Genomic DNA, 18,364 nt, shown 5'->3' on the forward strand with positions numbered 1-18,364 from the left:
TATACAATATCTATTCTTGTATAGCATTGCAAGCATTTTAGTATTTGTAGCCGGGTGTTATCAGTAGTTGACGCATTTCTGTGTTTTGTGTAACACAATTGGAAAACACAGCGAAATACACACTTAAATTCACATTATTCTTGGCACGGATTGCTTACCCTTGCTTCAGCAAACAGCCAATCTCCATATTTATGTTCCGAAGCTGCAGTGGACACCAAAAATACATTACGTTATGATAACATAATCCAAAGATACACAGATTTCACGCTGAACTGCTAGGTTCCAGAAAAGGCATTTTCTCGCTCACGGATGCTCAGCAAAAACGCGCGATTGATTGCAGCTGCTAGCGCCCTCACGATACAAATATCACGCTCGCCAAAACCTGCCGGTTACAGCCACTCACACCTTACTTCCAACCTCTGTTACATTTATCATTTATTAGCATATCGAGACAGAATGAGACCACGGCATGATCGTCAAATTACATAACAGAAATTGCAGGACATTGGCGAGTCCGTAAAAATACCCCAATCTCAGCCAACACCGTTGAGACGGAGGGAGAGGGGGGTCGAATCCGGGACACGTATCGGCGTATCCTTCACAGATCCAGGTGTCTCACGCTCATGGACGCTCAATCAACCCTGGCACACCATCCACCGATCACGTCGGCTCTGACTATCTTAATTTCGTACTGAGATCTTATGACGGGCCTGCCATTTAATCCTATCCGACAGTGCAGTGCACTACACCCGAACACAGCCTTAAGTGCACTATGCGGCCTTCTTCGGATGACGCCTCAGAACAGGGCACTCGGAGCAGGTGTTGCACCCAAATGCCTGTAGCCTCTTGTTCGTGCCCGGCAATCAGCATTTCGGAGTCGGATGGTCTCAGGCGGTGGCAGCACTTGTCGCCGTGAAACCTTCGTTCGGGCGACACCGTCAGCTCGAGCGCCGGCAAGTCACGGAGTGACCTGTAACACAGCGAGTCGCAGCACGTCACGTCTCACGACGACCGTCACGTTTCAGCCCCGACGGCCGTTATGTAACAGTCACGGCAGCCGTCACAAAACCAGTCACGGCGACCGTCACATTGTTCACCACGGTCGTAAAATACTAGCCACGGCGACCACGACTCATGGCCCATAACGTTTCCTGTCGCACAGCCGTCAAGCCGCTCACCTAGGGACGCGGCGACGTGTCACAAAATTGTAAGCACGTCACTGACCTGGTGACGTGGCGGGACACAGCTGACTGAGCAGTGGAAACGTTGCTTCACACAGTTACTGACCTGGAGATAATGTGATCGTTTCTGGACAACGTGACTGGATACGCGCGCCGCGTGGATGACCATCACACTCCACAACTTCTTGCCGAGTGACGTCCTACAGATGGATCGAACCGTTGTCTCCAGAACCACCGCCAGCAACGAGCCTGGTGGAGGATAATGTGTTCAGAACTCAGAAACCACAAAGCATAGTTACCTGCAATACAAACGACAAAGGCACACAATGGCGAACTTTTATGCTAAGACTTGGTTTCATCGGTACACAAGATTGCAAACGTCCATGATGAAACTCAAATCACATATCTAGCAAGCAAATAAATACCTGAGAAAGCAGTGCACAGAACTTGTTTAATTATCTAGGAGCTTATATCTCTGTATTGCACACGCGGTGAGCAGACAAGCCTCTGCCACGCCATACCTTCTTTGGCCCATATCAGTGAGCAGCTGATGTAGTCTGCCTGATTTTCGACATGTGTGAGGCTGGCGATGATTGCGTCTGCAGCGTCCCACGCGTAAGCCGCCGATAGCCATGCCAGCTAGTTGGAAGAGCTTCCGTTCAGCTAGCAAGTGCAGGTAGTAGCCATCCAGCAAGTCTGGCAGGAGGCACTTTCACCAACTTCTCAGGCGTTGACGAGGTGGAGTGCCTGGGGTGTGTGCGCACCAAAAAGCAGCAACTGTATGCGCAGAACATTGGCGTAACCTGGATGAATGAAAGACAGAGGGAGTCAAGAGTACAGGGGTAGACAACTGATATAGGCGAGGGGAGCACTGGAGACTATAGTTCGACAACTCTAAGAAAGAACGAAGCTAAGCCTAAGGTGCCTCAAAGCACTTAACACATGCATTGAACATTGGATAGCCTACCTGCGCTTAAATTTGACTGAAATCATCTCAGGCGTATTGGAAGTGTATTTAGGGCCTTGTTGGAAGTTATCTTCAGAGACATGTGCATCAATAACTATTGCACTTCAAAGCTGTTCTTTCTTAGCACCTAGCTTTGTCAGACTAAGACCATATGAAAGCCATCTGCAGCACAAATGGATGGAACAATAGCCTGAGGAGGTACTGGTATAAGTCACATTTATGAGGATCCATATTGAAGAAATTGTGATAAATGGCTCCCTTTCCCTCCTCATTGGAAGGAAGATCAGTTGGGCAAACTAGGCGGCGGGAATCAAAATATGGAGGCATCAAAATATTGATTCTAGTGGGCGGAGCTTTGACCATATATGGGCATACGTGCAGACCATAGCCCTGATCGGCGGCCGGCTAGTACTCTTGCCCGCGCTCACATACGTGCACGTTACCCCGGCAACGGGCTATTGACCAATGAGAAGCGAGAAAAGTGTTACGTCACTGCGATTTTTCATGTACCTGTGCCCCCCGGACGTGACGTAGTGTGCTCGCGCGCGTGCAGGGTCTCTGCGATCGAAAAAGAGCGCTAGCAGCGCGCCACTCGACGCCGCAATTGTCGAAAGCGGCGTGTTAGTAAGCTTTATTATGAATGATGTGGGTAAAAGTGAGTTTTTATGTTGTTTATTTGGAGGAAATGGTTGGAATAAATTAAGTTATTTTTATTTCTGTTGGTTGGAGTTTTTATTCAAAAGATTTCGGTCTATACCATTGATAATTACTGAAAATACCTTCGCTTGAATAAATTGCAGATATTTGGCAACTGTAGTGTTAGGTAAGCCTAAATGATATGTAAAAAGGTAAGAGACACCCTGATTATCATTTGAGAAACGAAAATATATGAATTTTCCGTATAAGACTCGCTCAATATGCTACTCCGCGGTTTATGCCCCGAGGGTGTCCGAGGGTTCCCGTTAGTTTGTCGTTGGCGCTCGGCTCGCGCGCGAGCCGACGTCACCGCCTGTGACGTCGGCTCGTGAAATACGTCATACCCTGCACACAAAATAGCCGGCTGCCGAACAGCGCTCATCACAGAAACGTCAATTCTTCAGCAACCGGCTATAATTTCAAGATAGTTTCTTCACAAAATGAAGAACAACGTTGAAGCTACCCGCCAGGCACGAAACAATAGCCCTAACCTCTTTGGTTAGTTTAGGAAAGCGTCTTGAAAATAATCAAGAAATTGATTCATCACGGCGGCTAATCCCGGCGAGAATCAATGTTTTGATTCCGCAAACAGCTGGCTAATCATTATTTTGATTCTGAAATCAGCTGGTTTATCAATATATTGATTCTGCGAACTGACTTTCTGCAGACGTACTTCACTCTTCAAATCGATTTATGGAATGTTTCTTGTGTGCAAATAATGCAAATTCAATAAATTCATGAAGATATTATCAGCACAGGATCGTGTAATTTTTTTCTAGACCTTATTCCCACGGTAGACCAGGGATTTTCAGCACTCACCCTGGCTCCCTGCTCAAAGCCGCAAGCCTTCGAGGGAATGCGTGAAGGGAGCCGTGCTGACCTTTGTATAGGGGTTGTACTGAGTCGGAGCCGGAACCGAAGCCCGACCATTTTACTCGGAGCCGGAGCCGATTTTCCCCTCCGGAGCCGAAGCCGTCTGCCATTTTCACGGCTCCACATCCCTGCTTTGTAGCATTGATTTTGAGTAAAAAAAAAGTTTACTTATCGTCTTTCACGTGTTCATGAATGTGTTTCTACGCATCTGTATCCCGTCCCATTTCTGTGGAGTACAGTAAGAGATATTTCGCCGAACAATATACTCAAGCCCGTTGCACAAATTGCACACTTTGAATGAAAATATACACGGATGTATTTGCAGTCGCAAATAATACGATGATATTCATAACACATTTCACTACGATCCCTGCAATTGCCACACATTTGCCATCACAAAGCCCTGTCGTTGATGCTCACATCCCATGCAAAGCAATACTCACTTTTAGGACGTCTCTTATTCAATATGGCTACGTATTTGCAAAACATGCAGTTAATAATATTTGAAACTGAGACCTAACCAATAAGACATACCGTGGACAGGTAAGAAAAAACAAATAAACGTCTGGAGAATGACCTCAACGTCTCGATGTTGCCTAATTACAAAGAGCAATTTTCAGTTTCGAATCAAATACATGAAATAAATATAAACAAAATTTGTACATATACACTCAATATGGGGTTTATGATTAGCACGGCTACCTAAAACATCAATCCTGTCAGGTTGAGCCACTTATGTCCACACCCAGAGCAGGTCGCTTTGGAACACCACAAGATCCCATATTACCACCGAAAGCGGTCACCAATTGGTCTACTGATGAGCATCTTCAGAACATTCTCGACCGAAAAGCTATCAGTCCTGTCTGTGTTTTGGTTCGCTTCATTTGGGCTATGCGCACGTTTTTCTACTCCGGTTCTAGGGACGAGATGGCAGTCATCACGCGCTGCACCAGCTCGTTCTTTGACAGGTTGGTGACGCTGTCGTCATCCGGCAGGATAAACACGTGGCGCATTTCACCCTCGGCCCCGCCAGCCACATACACACTTCCTTACGTCATATTGTTTCTCGCCACGAGATCAAAGTTCAAAAGGTCGTGATGTAGGTAGTCTCCGCCCAGCCCGTCAGGTACTCCACCGGTTGGTCGGGTGCGGCCAGGTCCGCGCAACGCCGCCCTACTTCGGTCGACGCTCTGGTTGACAGGGATGGCGTTGTCGTACAGCTGCCTGTCGACTGAACAGCGATTCAAGACGCCACCCTTGACCCTCTGAAGCCGATCCCCGCAACGACCAGTGTTTGAACCTTGGTTGACCTGCAGCAAACAACAGAACACAATAATTAGGACATTTGTGAACAATAAATTAGGAAACTATATGTGTTATTATTCTACTTGTTCAGCAACTATTAATTTTAGAATATATTCAATAAAAAATTAAATACTTAATGTCACTTAAATTTCCACTGAATGCCACCAGGTGCACCAACAACTGTCATCTCATGCAGTTATATAAATTCTGCCAAAAAAGTAGATTTGAGGCCAGTTGTACCAACAGAAAAATAGGTGGCAGCTGGACTTTTTTTTGACTAAAAGTTACTTCACATACAGAGCATGAACGGTACAGCCCTATCCGTTTACGTGCCCATCATGTTAACGCTCCATATGTGAAGCAGTCTTTAGGCAAAAAAATCCAGCAGGCAGCTATTTGTGTTGATAAAACTGGCCTCTAAAATTAACATTGGCATGGACAATCCTGAACATTAACTATCCAGCATTCCCTGGACTGACGTACATTAGACACATAATTTTCTGGAAGATCACGCATAATGTAAATATGGCTTACACCATTCAGCAACTTGCTTTTGTTACACTTAAAATAAGCATCATTAAATATGTAGCAAAAATGGGCGAAGCAATTACAAGCCAAGCTTACATACCTACTATTTAGATAAGGCAAACACGAACATGCACTGCGACTTTTCAATCTTAACTTGGAACAAGTCAATAGCCTAGTTGCCCTTAAAAATTTAAATGCTACAAATAAAAGTTGTAGCAACAATTGGGTGAGTGAGACACAAGCAGAGGCTAAAACATCCAAATAATGTAAAATACAGGACATGCACTGCCCCAATTTCATGAGTCCACCCAACAATTCTATAATGTGAGACAAAACATTAGGCTTCTTGTAACTAATTTATACCGTAAATTTTAGAGGACATCATATTTCACTGAAATACTACACCTAAGACATCATTTTCAAAAAATATATAGCTTAAAAAAACAATAGAAGAGTGAGAAGGCGTCCCGCGCCGCTGACGTCGCTACCGCGCACTATGGTTGGAAACGGCCTCACGGATGGCCGGGGGTCAACGCGAAAAAATGTTTTGCCCATAACTTGTTAATGCGTAGACCGACTGCGATGAAACTTTGCATAGGTATACCAGTGTCTTTCGTGCATCATACAGTAACTCAGAAATGACGAGGTCACGTCACGTCACGCGTGTGTGACGTCATCATTGCAAGTATGTTATAAGTCGCCTATGTCTTTCGTTATGTTATCGATATCGCGAGGCATTTTGAACATGTTTTGAATACTGCTATTACTGAATGGATATTGTTGTTATGCTTTAGGGCGAGAAATATCAACGTAGTGACGCACAGTGTCTTACTATCGGTCATAAAGGGTCAAAAATTTGGAGAAAGAGTATTTATGATTTTTTTTTAGATTGGGCAAAAAAGTAAGAAATAAAATGACGATCAAATGACAAAACATGCGTCAGATTAACCCGGCAGTTGCTAGGGTAATTCCCCATCCGCCGTTTGCCGGGGGGGGGGGGGCGTTCAACGCCCCCAGCCGATAACTCGCGAACAAATAGGCGCAGCGAAACGCACGAGGCGCGGCAAAAGAAAGAAGAACGGGACGAGACGATTCACATGAATACTTTAAAGCTGAATTTCGAGGTCACAGGTCGGGTCAAGGTCAGGTCAAACATTTGAAATCGGGCTTTCAGTAGCATGGACTTTAGAACCTCGCAATCGGTGCCTCGCGTTTCGCGTTTCGATTATATCGTCATCAGTTGGTCCTAAATAAATTCAGTCATCAGTTGGTCCTAAACAATCTGTCACAACTGTCACAACTGTCACAACCCTTCATATAAGTGCTAAAAAAGTGTCAGATCAATGTAGGGGTCAGTCAAACATAGGCCACTGGCCAGGGTCAAAGTCAGGTCAATCAGGTAAGCACATAACTCCGAAAATTAAAACTGGTACCTATTCACAGCCCATGCATGACACATGTTTTACGGGTACTTTTGGGCGTAGAACACGATGGTGACATTCATTTTATCATACGACTTACGAGTACGTGGCTGGTTGAAAAAAGATCAATTTCAGAAATGCATGCGTCATGGTCGTGAAGTAGTCACGAGAAATTGCCAACATTCAGTTCAAGATTTTGGAAAATGTAGAACGATGATCAAAAACCATAGATAGCCATTTGATTTGCCATGGTATTGGCAGTGTAATGGCGTTTACAGCATGTCTGTATGTCTGCTCTGTCGGTGGATATCCATATCCATACTCCAGGATATCCATACACGTTTGCACGATATCCATACTCCAAGTGCAGGGGCGAGCAGTTACTTCTTACGAGGGGTGCGGAGTCGAAGTCAGAGTCGGAGTCAGAGTCGGAGTCGGAGTCAGAGTCGTCCAGAGTCGTGGCAACGAGCCAGGAGTCGGAGTCGGAGTCGGGGTCGGTCAGGAGCCCGCAGTGGAAGTCGGAGTCGGTCCGAATCGGAACAGCTCCATCACGACTCCGAAACACTGGCAGGGGTCCGGAGTCGGAGACAGAGTCGGCCGGAGTCATGGCAACGAGTCAGGAGTCGGAGTCGTAGTCGGAGTCGGATTTGGCGCCACCACGACTCCGCAGCCCTGCTTCTTACCATCATTTATAAGGATAAGCGCAGGCCCATGTCACTCCACTTTTGATGACATCATATGGGGGCCTCAGGACAATAATGGCGCGGCGCGCCACAATCGCTTCAAAGCTACTTGCCAACAGTTGCCATTTTTGAAAATATTATTTTGAAATAAAGTTCCAAGTAATAAAAATATTGTAATAAAGTTGTTAAATAAATCGATACCATATCTAAAAACTTACTGAAAAATGATTTATTCATAGTAAAAATATAAGCTCGATGCGTTTCTACGCTGCTTTCCTGCAACTGCAGAGGGTTTTTAAATCGTCTATATCTTCAAAACTGGCCATTTCTTAGCATATTGCTGCTCTTTTTTATCGCTAGAAAATAAGTTGTACTTTCCAGTGACATCAATGGTTGAGCGATATGTGTAAAGTGTCACCAACAATCGTCAAATGAAGTTAGTCATTTTTACGTTGTAAAGGAATGGAGTACCCCTTTCGAGCATCAGGGGTGACGTCACTCAGGATCTGTCTCTGATTGGTCGGCGGGGGAGTGACTGTACCTTCTATAGATGGCCTTGGATAAGCGATTGCAAGACTGACGAGCCGACCTGGTGCTAACGAAGCGACGGGTAGGTACGCCTCGGGAGATGAAGCTTCACGGACGATTTTGCGCACAAGTGCGCAGTCTGCTTTTACGTTCCCCTTACGCAGAATTGAACAGAGATTTATTCTACCAAAAAGCTCAATGGAGGTCGATGGAGAACTTTTTGTATGTCCAATGAAACATAAACGTAATTTTGCAAATATTGCTGTGGTGACACTGCAAACAGAATGCAATGCCGACTGCCGTTCCTGATTTTGAACACGCATGGGAAAAAGAGTCACTCCACTCGATAGCCAACATAACAAGGATTATTTTGATATATAATAATCCAGTTTTACAACGTCATGGAGGTACTCCCCATGCTATCACCAGCGCGGTTGTTTAAACCTTTGACGGCGCACCAAAAAAGTCACTATCAGAAACTCCCGATTCCATGTACAATAATGGAGACTAAATGCGCAACTAAATAATTTTTTCTGCCCAATTCAAAACATTTCATCAATTTCCAACAGAATGACACCCCAAATATACATATATTCCGAAATTGCCCACGGCCATCCGTGAGGCCGTTTCCAACCATAGTGCCGCGCCATGTTCCTAAAACCATCTCTTAAAATGAGTTTTCGGTAAGAAACGTTAAGATCACATGCCTGAAATTGAAAAACACACTTCAAAGTGTCTTAAAATATGATCCATTGTTACTTACACTTCAGAAAAGGTCGCTTAAACAAAATAAAACCGGGAGCACTACGTTGCATCCGGACACCCACGACGCCGGCGCGAAATGGCGGGAACCGGAAATCGTGGCTAGATGCAAAGAAAAAGAATATTTCTTATAAATGAATTATACCACTAAATAACGCATTTTTTATTTTCTTTTAGACAAAATTATGAAAAAATTACAAAGGCTCGTCGTTAATGATAAACAGAGCAAATTTTAACAGCACGTTTTTGTTGAATTATGGCGGCGGAATCTTTATGCCATTCGTAAAGGTACGCGCGACAAACGGCTGATAGCCATGCAGCGAAAAATTGAAGCGGGGAAGTTTTTTGTATTGACTTGTCAAAAAATCTCGCCGTCATGGGGGTTATTTCCGCCGTAACGGGTCGTCTGAAGGTGGGAGTGTCCCAAATTGAATCAAAATATTGATTCTATGCCCATATATGGTCAAAGCTCCGCCCACCAGAATCAATATTTTGATGCCTCCATATTTTGATTCCCGCCGCCTAGTTTGCCCAACTGAGATGATGGTGACCCTGCCACTTTTTTCTACTAAGGAAAATAATCATACAAAATGAATAAAACTTATCACTAATGGATTTAGAAACTGTCACCTAAGTTAAAACATGCTGTCTACAACACAACAGCTTGAAAGCAAGTTTACCCAACCCACAACCAACATTGCAGTTTCTGCGGGCGCCTGCGGGTAGCGCCTATTCTTTGTTGCAAAAACAAAATACGTGCATATGCCCACTCATGCGACATCTGCCTTACTAATATGACAATGGCCTGGGCTGGCGCCCTGGTGGGTTGTTAAAGCTGGACCCATCCAGTGGACAGGCCACTCATCCCCCTGACACTCACTGCAACCGGCTACGGGAGCGCTCTAGTCCTATACGGGAGCTAACCACATGAGATAAAATTGTTTTAGTCCAGCCCAGAACAAGATGTTGTGGCATGGAAAAGGATTTGACTAGCCCGAGGATGAAATTGACGGAACAGGGGGGAGGAGCGTCACAAAATGACTAGGCTCTGGGCAGGGGCCAAGGGATTTATAGGTACCTACAGCTTTGGGGTAGAATACCTACATACGTTGAAGTCTAATTGTTACAAGACAATTGACAAACAAATCATAACAACATCAACTACATACCTTTGCCCCGTTTTTTGAATCTCAATTAAACCCCAAACCCTTCAAGGAAGAAGAGGAAGAATAAGGAAAAGAAGATAAAATACAAAATCAGCCAGCCTAGCACTGATAAGTGATAACCTCTCAAGATAAAATATAGGTTTTAAAAGTAGGTACCTACTACCCAAGGCCATATAACCAGGTATGGTCATCAGGCTTTTTTTTACCGTCCCCCTACCGGGCCCGAATGACGTCACTGGGATGGTAACTCGCCGGCCGCCGTCCGTAGCCATTATGGAGGACGGACGTTTAAATACGTTTTCAGCGGATTTTAGTGCAGTTTTGATGTCCGATGCAAGGCAGAACGGTGTGATGTTTCCTCAGTGAAGCAAATCAGGACCAGCTGTTACTCGAACCAAAGATTTGGCGACATTATTGGGATCGGACCGAGCCAACGTGCGCCCCGCCGGTGATCCGGCCAGCACATCGGCGGCTCTCTCGTAGATGAAAATCGCCTTAGTTTTGCGCCAGGCTTCGGAGTCAATGGATTTCTGGTGACTCTGACTCCAACCGCGACTTCCAAAAACCAACTCCGACTCCGACTCCGGGCTGGGTAATCAACTCCGACCGACTCTAACTCCGACTCCGCAGCCCTGCCAGATCTGCGGAGCGGCCAGGGCTGCGGAGTCGGAGTCGGAGTCGGTCGGAGTCGACAGTTGTGACCGGAGTCGGAGTCGGAGTCGACTTTAGAAACCCGAGCCGGAGTCGGAGTCGGAGTCACCGAAAATATGTCGACTCCGCAGCCCTGCTAGGTCTGCGGAGTCGGAGTCGGGAGTTGGAGTCGGTCGGAGTCGACAATTCTGCCCGGAGTCGGAGCCGGAGCTGGTATTTTAAAGCCGGAGTCGGAGTCGGAGTCGGAGTCGCCGAAAATCCATCGACTCCGCAGCCCTGGCGGAGCCGATGGATTTTCGGTGACCCCGACTCCGACTCGGTTTCCAAAATCGACTCCGAGTCCGGTCAGAACTGTCGACCCTGACTCCGACTCCGCAGCCCTGGTTTTGCGTCTATTTCGCCCCATAATTAAGAGAGGTGTGAACTGCACAAACCGAAATTGTACCGTAACACAAGTATATGTACACATTCCAAACTTCTGACTGGAACGAACCAAATGCGTACACAATATACCGGTTTATGTCATACCATAAATCGTAGTTAAAAAACCATCTTGGACAGATTGGTAGAGGACAAATAAGGCACAAGCCTAATCTCTTGCGACTTGAGTAGGTACAATAAAATGCTCCGAACTGTCGGAAAGTTGTACAAGATGTCGCCTCTCCAAACACAATGTGCCGATTGACTCCGCGACAGCCAGGAACCGGGCAACATAACACGTGAAACAGAGCGGTGGCACCTCAGCACAGGCTCCCCAAGCTCGTCAAGGCGGCGAGAAAGGTCCGGCAAGTCGGTAACAGGTTCACCACGGCAGCGACAGGTCAGGCAGGTCGGCAGCAGATTCACCAGGGCGGTGGCAGGTGCGACAGGTCGGCAGCAGGTTTACCAGGGCGGCGACAGATCCGGCAGGGCGACGGCAGTTTCACCAGGGCGGAAGCGTAGACGCGGCGGCAGGTCCGCCGGGGTGGCAGCAGGTCCAGGGCGGCCGCAGGCTCACCAGGGCGGCGACAGGTTCGGCAGGGCGACGGCAGTTTCACCAGGGCGGCAGCGTAGACACGGCGGCAAGTCCCAGGGCGGCTCAGGCTCACCAGGGCGGCGACAGGTCCGGCAGGTCGTCGGCAGGTCGGCCTCAGCAGCAGGCAGTCAGCACTAGCAGATTCTCGGGGCAGCCCTGGCTGAGGTGGGATGTCATCAGAAACTGCACGTCTGGGTGCCGGTGTCGGATGTCGTACAGACCACGCAGCGAGGCTTTACTGCGCAGCACGCCCTGCTGGCAGCGCAGGAGTGTCGGCAGCCCAGCGGGTGCTTTCGGGTCGCCTTCCTCAACTTCCTTTCGGAAACTGGCGCTCGCCACTCAGGGAGTCGGGCGACGTCTCCAAAGCTGGGAGACAGATGCTGAAGTCGATATGATGTGATTTTATGCCCTCAGCTCGGTGCCAGTCATTGTGTTGTTATGTGCAGGTAGCCACTCCTCGCCGTCCTGCACGCCAGAGGACCAGCCCCGGACCTGCAAAACACATTACCAAGTTTATTAACACAATGCAACATGAAAAAATTCACTAAGCGATGGCAAGCAAAAATAATCAATGCCCAAAGGTGCCTTTTCTTCGATTGCCTTTTCTATGTGCTGATATGAAGCCTCAAAACATGTACCATTTTATATTATGTATTGATTGCAGGCCTGACTCAGAATTCAGTTGAAACAAGCAAATAACACAATTTTTCATTATTATTTTGAATTTGGGTCTGGCATTACTGTTCCATGCACAGGTGCGTCTGCGTATAAAATCATATGAAGCAAATGCATTAGGTAAATAGTCTCAACAAATAGAAATTAGTAGTAGCACAGGTGGTATAAATACTAAATAGAAACCAATATATAGACATTAGACAAGGATGAGCTTGTTTAGTTAGCAAATGTCAATGACATAACATTTACATAAACAAGAATGGGATTTTCAGTAGGTAATAAGCATGTCAGAAATCCTTTTAAATTCAATTTTGAAAGTTTAGATACAGATTATAAAATCTGGCAACAACTAATATTGAAAAGAAGTAACAATGAGCTTCAACTTTGCACAAACGATGTGCCAAAATTTTGGTGAGAAATCACTTCAGTAGGTGGAACTATGGTCATGAGTACCCAAATATAGGAACGTTCCCATTTTTGGGAACGGAGTTCCCAAATATGGGAACGGGCGTTCCCATTTACGGGAACGGAAGGTAATTTTTCGGCCGTTCGCCCACTAAAACTCATTAGTGCATCACGTCTCAAAAAAGTGCACGCTAATTTAAGTATCTACTGAGTCTCTATAAAATTATCTTTAATCTGACCGTTGAACAAGGAAATTGACCGTCGAATGATATTTTTAATGATTTTTTTGAAATGACGGAATGGTGAAAACATGGGTTATACTACATTTAACATGCAATTTAAAGGAAAATGAAGCGTTTTTTACATTTTGAGGTCAAGTATAATAATTTTCGCCTGGTTATGAAGTTTCATACTAGCGACACCAGATGCTGACATATGCAAGCGAACACGCGGACAGTCCCGAGGTAATATTGTTGACTTTTGGTCTCGGGGCGCACGACCGCGTGGAACGTCAGTGATTTTACCGAACTACTGTTGTAAACTCAGTTTCAGTGGTTTAAAATTATTCAGCTGTATTTTATCAACCCGGAAAGACATATTTTATTTGGATGCTAGCTGTTTAGCATTGTTTTATAAGGAGCGTCATGAGCGTGGTTTTTGTCTTCCGTGTTTCTAAGCATGATCGTTTTGGGGAAATTTCTCTTATATAGGTCGCTCTGTGTGGCTTATTTATAATTTTTATGCTGATTTCGATCATTCCTCGTGCCCATCCTACCAGGCCTTTTGCCAATTACACTCATTAAGAAAGGAAAAAACTAGATTTTCCATGGGACTAGGTGTTTTGAGGGTGTAACATATTCAGCGTTCCCATTTTTGGATACTTCCTTGTGCTCGTCAACTATCGGTGATAAACAGACAGGTGCTTGACATGTCTCCACCCTCGGCGCGGACGGTGGATATAGGTATGGAAGACCTTGTTGAACATCGCTGAGCGTTGTGAATTACGTAATCCTGCAGAGGGGGGCGTGCCCGCTGCGAGATCGACGGGAATAAAAGCGCAGAAGACCGGGCGAAACATGCGACGGTCTTGCCGGAAACGTCATCTGATGATTGTTGCTTAACAATAATTTGCGGCGTTGGACATGATGCTTGTTAATGAAAAGAGCCCCTGAAAGGCGTCGGTGAAATCGTTCCCAATTTTGGGTACGCCGTTCCCATAATAAGGAACGCTTGCAGCGCCAGTGTACGAGAGCGTTCCCAAATTTGGGTTCGCGGCCCGGATGATGGACTGCTTTAGAAATAGGGGAACGATTTGAAACTACGATGGGCCTTACAATATCAAACTCTTTCCCAACAATATTGAGACAAATATCAGGCGGTTCACGATCGTTTTATATTTTTTGGACGTCATTTAACGGTTCTTTTTCTTGTTTTAAATAATTCCTACATGGCGTTCCCATATTTGGGTTTATCGTTCCCAAACATGGGAACGAAAATGCGTTCCCGAAAATGGGTACGCTTGACCATAGTTCCGCCTACTGACTTGCGCTGAATTTTGAGACCCGAAAGCCCCTGGGCCCTGACGCATCTGACAGTGAGTGAATTTTTTTTCCAGTCTGGGAGGTAAGCATAGATTGATTTGTTATTTGATACTATTTAATTTGACAAATAAGTTGTTATTTTCACAAAGCATTAAGATTTATAGAAGCTAACCACTTCCGATCCGAAACAATTTACAACTATTCCATCTCCAATCTCCTTCTCATTATGTTTTAAACAATGCTAAGGTATTTTACAACTTAATATGAGATTATCATGCTCCCTTTGAAAGCCAAAAATGACAAAAAAAAGGTTAAACCGGGTTGAACTGAAACGTGGCTGATCTGCCTATGATACTCATGCTTATACAGTTGAATTAATTGAATACCTGAGCTAAACTGCTGAAGCTGGTCATTCTTCATGATCTCTGAGACGACAAGTGTGTGAATGCCACTTATGTATATGCTTTTCCGATCTTCAAACACATAAAAAGTGATATTATTATCAAATAAACAATATTCAAACTCCGTGTAACAATACACGCAACGGCTGGAAAACACTGCGCCGGTGCGCCAGAATTGACAGCATCGCCTGAATCTCAGCGACCAATCAGCTTTCGACCATCCCAGTGACGTCACATTGGCAGCATTTGGTAGCAATTTTCCTCCTATGGCACGGTAAAGGGACGGACCCCCCCTGCTACTACCTACCTTCCATTATCAGTCCCGTCAACCTATCTACAGCCAAGGCCCTATATAGAAGGTATGCTCATTAGGCCGAAGCAGCGATTTCCGTGACGTCACTGGTACGAAGGGTCGGACGGCTGTAATGCAATCCTATGGAAAATGACCCAACTTTAGGGCTCTCCCACATAGCTGCCAACCTCGACACTAAGGTAAAAGTTATATCACATAAAAGCTCAAATCAAGACGAACAAGAAACCTATCTGACGTTTTTACGTTTTACTAACGGCTTAGACTCTATTCAAGTATATTCAGAGTTCTGCATTACCTCACTTTTTCTGCCGTCAATGCCACTACAAATGTCTAGTCGGCGCACGTGCGCTTGTCGAGCGGGGACCACCAGTCGGGCGATTCAGAGCTGCCGCCCAATCAGAACGCCGCAATGCCGTGACGTCATTGGTCGCACACGACACGTTACGGAGATAGGGATGAGACAGCCCTGATCTACAGCATTTTTGTCAAAATGAAATCTAAAATAAAAAAATCTTGACCATACGTGCAAAATACACAACAGCATACACGGCATTATTTGCCGTGTATGCAGTGTTCTCTGTTAGCAAATAAAACGCCGTTCGACCAATCCATTGCCAACGCTTGCGTCTGCTAGCGACAAATATCTCGTTAGCAGCATTTACTGCGCGCAACTGCGGGTGTGTAATCATGATCGGCAGTTTTCAATACCAAATTTCGTAAAGTTGCAACGTTTATTTTGTTTCACAACTGATACCAATAGATAGAAAATTTAATCTCATTTAGTATACTATTCAAAATAGACCCCAACTCAGTCTCGTTTCTGAGTATTTTGCCATTAAGTGTCACAGTGTGACCTTTAGCAGCAAGAAACCTAGTACATTCTAGACAAAAAAAATATACAATAAAACACCACAACTGCAATAAAACATGCATATTAGGAAAGAAAACGAAATTTTCATTTTGTTGAAGTCATTTTGCAAGCCCACTCTTGACATATTTACCAAATATCAATGTTTTTGTTCAGAACTGTTCAGTACCATAAATTCTAAGCTTTAGATTCGGAAGCAGATTGGTTAAAGTTCCAACGTTTGTTTCGTTTCAGTATTTTGATATGTTATAGTGTATGAAATTTTGTATATGTTGGTGATTTTTTTAGACCCCAACTCGACTTCGTTTTTTAGAAATATTATATTTAGTGGAGCATTGTGACCATGGACAACAATGGTGGCTATGTAATCAACGTCAACTAAATGCAGTTTGCAACATTAAAAAGGCAACGAGACACCCAAAATCTGAAAGATAATTTAATTTTGATATTTATTGACCATAATTTAAAGGGACCATCCCACCTTAACATTAGTTTTGAGTTGAGATAGCCAAGTTTGCGGCCAGGCTCAGAAATCACCATTTATCCTGGTCGCAACCCCCGCAGCTTTATGGTGTTCAAGAAATTTCTTCCCTTTACTTGCAGGGTGGGACCAGCTTAGTCCCTATCTCTTAACCATTAGCGGTTTCTTTGATGACGTCAGCAGTCATTTCAACGCCCGCCATTCCTTGAACCCGAATTTTACTGACCTTGAGCTCCCTTTTTTATCAACGTGTCCGTCGTCGGCGCTGAGAAAGCCTATTGATTTTCATTTTAATTTGAATATTAGAAGATACCCACCACTGGAACTTGGACTGATATTATACCAAGGCCGAAGATGATCAAGCTGCCTGCTATATCTGGAGCTTGGTGTTCAACTTCAACATGGAATAAAAAACAAAATATCAAAGCAAACTGGATATGGTAGTGCAAGTTAAAGTCCAAAGAAATTTGAAGAGCTGACAATTGACATTAATTCTTTTCCTGCAAGGTTTCCATATGGAGATCACACCATGAAGAAATATTTTTGATGTTAACAGTTGAAAGGGGATTGATCTTCTGGTTTTGACGAAAGACGCTGCTGTCTGACTCTTTGGAAAAGAATGTCGGCATGAGGTGCAATTGTGCTTGTGAAGTGGTTATAACTGGTCTTTTCACAGTATTAAATTAAATGTGCCATTGCAGCCAAGTGTGTTATCATGTAAGGTAAAATCAAAACTACAATGTTGGTTTTATGAGCATTGAGAAGGCTGGTAGGTAACACCTGCCCGTGCTCGTAAATCATGCTGCCAAAGTATTCTAAATTAATTTTATCATACGCTTTTGTTGTCCAGAATGGTTGCACTATTGTTTGGTATCATATTATTCCATGTAAATATGGTAGTGTAAAGTCCGACCAACATGTTACCAGATTTGAAGCCGTTAGTTACCTAAGTACCTGTTTTTTACTGGCGTGGTGAATGTCACCTGGATTTTGTTTTGAGGTGCAGACCTAGTAACTCTGACTACATGGGTTTGAAGCTATTACCTATTCTGTTTTTACTGGCCTGGTGAATGGCGACTGATGTTGTCTGTGGATGGCACTGAAACAAATTTTGAGTGTCATGTACAGTGTTTTAATACAATGCTGAGGGCTGAAAGTTGTCTTGTTTAGAGTGGTGAAAGTTCAGGATATGCCAGCCACCATGGTGGGTCAGAGTTAATGTGTTGCAGAGTCAGTTCGGCTTCAGCAAGCACACGGATGGGCATACGCATCAAGACCTGCTCTGTCATACTTTCAGCCAATTTTACCTAGGTAAGTCTTTTCTTTTTTTCTGCCAAAAGCTATGACATTGTGAATTTCAGTGTTGTGGCCTGTGTGTAGCTTTCAGGAAAGCAATTCTAAATAAAGCTCTGATAAAGTGCAAAATCAGCAATGCAGCCCTCTATTACATTTTCTACAACATCTTACTTGTTCCTTGCATGGAGAGAAAAATGCAATGCTATGAATTCGTTTATTCACATAATTTGACAAGTGACATGCAGTTACCTGCTACTATCACTGCACAAAACAGAGCAGAAAACATCAGTTGATCCAACACAAGACACAACAGAAGTTTACAACATAGGGCTGCCGAACCTGCTTCCTCCCACCACAGTTGATGCCATTTCCTAGCCTGGCTTGATGTGAGCACTGAATAGCTGCTTCGTCTAATTACAGCTCACTACCATTCAACTTAAACTACTCTCTTTAAAGTAAGAGTGAGAGCGTTCAGTGTTCATAGCAGCTCGACAGACGACAGACAACAAACATCTTGACAAACCAACCAGTATTTGATTTGGCTAATGATTTACGTGCTTGTTGTATCATGGCCAAACTACTTTAACAGCAATAATCCTTGTTTCATC

The 18,364-nt window shown here is 44.7% G+C and overlaps 2 long non-coding RNA genes across 2 annotated transcripts; both read right to left on the bottom strand.

Moving 5' to 3' along the window:
- Positions 1 to 9: 9 nt before the first annotated feature.
- Positions 10 to 2,432, bottom strand: LOC122389098. The gene is made up of 3 exons (XR_006257909.1): positions 1,703 to 2,432; positions 1,288 to 1,430; positions 10 to 970 (listed from the first exon to the last, which is right to left on the bottom strand). It is a non-coding gene; the product is annotated as an uncharacterized LOC122389098 (long non-coding RNA).
- A 1,583-nt stretch (positions 2,433 to 4,015) lies between these two features.
- Positions 4,016 to 9,476, bottom strand: LOC122389099. The gene is made up of 2 exons (XR_006257910.1): positions 8,946 to 9,476; positions 4,016 to 5,027 (listed from the first exon to the last, which is right to left on the bottom strand). It is a non-coding gene; the product is annotated as an uncharacterized LOC122389099 (long non-coding RNA).
- Positions 9,477 to 18,364: the final 8,888 nt, after the last annotated feature.

Source organism: Amphibalanus amphitrite, unplaced genomic scaffold, assembly GCF_019059575.1.
Source record: "Amphibalanus amphitrite isolate SeventyFive unplaced genomic scaffold, NRLGWU_Aamphi_draft 000343F_arrow, whole genome shotgun sequence".
NCBI classification, from domain to species: domain Eukaryota; kingdom Metazoa; phylum Arthropoda; class Thecostraca; order Balanomorpha; family Balanidae; genus Amphibalanus; species Amphibalanus amphitrite.